The sequence below is a fragment of the Cimex lectularius genome, unplaced genomic scaffold (genome assembly GCF_000648675.2).
Source record: "Cimex lectularius strain Harlan isolate CLEC.00 unplaced genomic scaffold, Clec_2.1 scaffold52, whole genome shotgun sequence".
NCBI classification, from domain to species: Eukaryota; Metazoa; Arthropoda; class Insecta; order Hemiptera; family Cimicidae; genus Cimex; species Cimex lectularius.
The window spans coordinates 1,655,544-1,657,749 of NW_019392742.1; the positions used below are offsets into that span (position 1 = coordinate 1,655,544).

A 2,206-nucleotide genomic window follows, 5' to 3' on the forward strand; every position below is an offset into this window, starting at 1 on the left:
CAATTCCCTCAGGTTGGCCTGCAAGTACTATTCAAATATCTGGTAGAATGTAGAGCAATATATAATATTATATATGCATAATTATAATACTTATTATAATATTTCATTATCAGTTAATTAATATTTATGGAGGTATTGGTTGAGATAAAAAAGTCAGTGACACGAGCGGGATTCGAACCCACGACCTTCGGCTAGATACGCCGCTGCTCTACCACTTGAGTTATCGGGACCTCGATCCACTCGGACATCAATTTCCCATCTCAACCTCACCTCTCGAATTTTCCCTCCTTTTCGCCAGTTTCAAATGTCGTAATCTATTTGATTCTCGGCGACAAATGAAATGGACACGGAGAGCTTTCGTGAAGAAATACTTCAGTTTAATTATTAAATCCATTGCAGTTCGTGGTCCGATTGACCAATTAACATTTTTCAATTAATTAATATTTATGGAAGGTATTGGTTGAGATAAAAAAGTCAGTGACACGAGCGGGATTCGAGAGGTGAGGTTGAGATGGAAGTTGGTGTCCGAGTGGATCGAAGTCACGATAGCTCAAGTGGTAGAGCAGCGGCCTAGTATCTAGTATCTAGCCGAAGGTCGTGGGTTCGAATCCCGCTCGTGTCACTGACTTTTTATCTCAACCAATACCTTCCATAAATATTAATTAATTGAAAAATGTTAATTGGTCAATCGGACCACGAACTGCAATGGATATTTCATTGAGGTGATCTTTTCATCCGTTAAAGTTGCAATCCATGTCGAGAATTTTTAGAGTCTATACACGTTCTGCTACGAAAAGGAGAAAAGCGCAGTATGTTTTATATGTTATTATGAAGGTCTAAGAAGGTTTCTGCTCTCTGAACAGTGCCTGAAAAATCTTAAGCTAGATATTGAGCTCGCGGACCCCGATTACTTTAATTTGAATGACATAGTACAAAAAACATTTTAGCCACGACACAAAAACCTACGATATAAGTTTGAATTGAATGCATATCTCAATTGCATATTTCTGGGATTGAAAGTTATGGTTGTATATGATGCATAGTCTATGACTACATGTTTTTGTCCCAAAATAATGAGAAGTTTTGTTGATTCCAGTTTCCTAGAATAAAAGAGGCTTCTTCATTATCGTACCCCAATATAAGGATCTAGTACAACTTTAATTTTTTTTAGAAAGTGTCAACAACAGAGTTTGAGATTTATTTGCAGACCGTGACCTTCCTTTTTCATCATGAGAGATTTTTGTAAATTAAGAGGAATCTCGCGTTTCTTGCAGCCTTTACTCCATCCTGCCAGGTATTTGAGCTCAACTTAATGGTCTTGTATAAATTTAGCTTTGTAGCAAATGCGAAAACCATCAGGAGCTGTTCGTCCTTCTTGGGATAGGGATAAAAAAGTCGGTCACAAGGCCTACTGCACCTCGACCTGAATAGATCTATTGTGCTCGTCCTTCTTGTAGAAGGTCCTAGATTTCTGAGTTATATGCCTATACGTTTATAGTGCTTTAAATTTATGACAGACAATACTAATCTTTTTCTAGCGATTATATAATCTTATATCTTCAGTATAGACTAGGCACTGGCTGCCTTCGGGAAATGACAATGCAGCAAAAGGTTTGACAAATTTGGAGAGAACTTAGCTATGTTTTGGATGTCATCGTTACATCACCTGTAGAGAAAATAATTTATAATTCATGAATATATCGTATTTATAGTTGTGTTCGTAGTGATGCATGATAATGTGTAAGTAGATGATAAGTAAGGTAGATAACGCGCTAGTGCTTGCTGGTGTAATTTGATATCCCTTGAATCTATTTATCTAATCTATTCTTGCTTGTTGAATTGTAATATAAAACATTAATTTAAAAATTTAAAGTACTAATTGACATGATTGTTAAAAATTATTCATGATTAAAACTAATAAATTATTTTAAAACAATTATGGACAGAGATAAAAAATAGATAAAAAATAAAATTTAAAATAATTTTTAATAAAATTTAAAAATAGGATCGGGTGTATTACAAAATAAATCACACGTGATTATTCTCCATGGAAAAAATTGTATTTATTGAATAAAAACAGAAATTACAATATAGGGTTGAATATAGAAAGGAGCGATGGTTAGTTTTGGGGGAAAACGTGCTTTACACTTGGTTCGCCAAAGGCGTAACAAGAGATGTAGATGGCCGGAGGTATTTGCAGCAAACA

The 2,206-nt window shown here is 35.0% G+C and overlaps 1 non-coding gene across 1 annotated transcript; it reads left to right on the forward strand.

Moving 5' to 3' along the window:
- The first annotated feature begins 539 nt into the window (after window positions 1–539).
- Window positions 540–622, forward strand: Trnat-agu. The gene is given in 2 exon segments: window positions 540–576; window positions 587–622. It is a non-coding gene; the product is annotated as a tRNA-Thr (tRNA).
- Window positions 623–2,206: the final 1,584 nt, after the last annotated feature.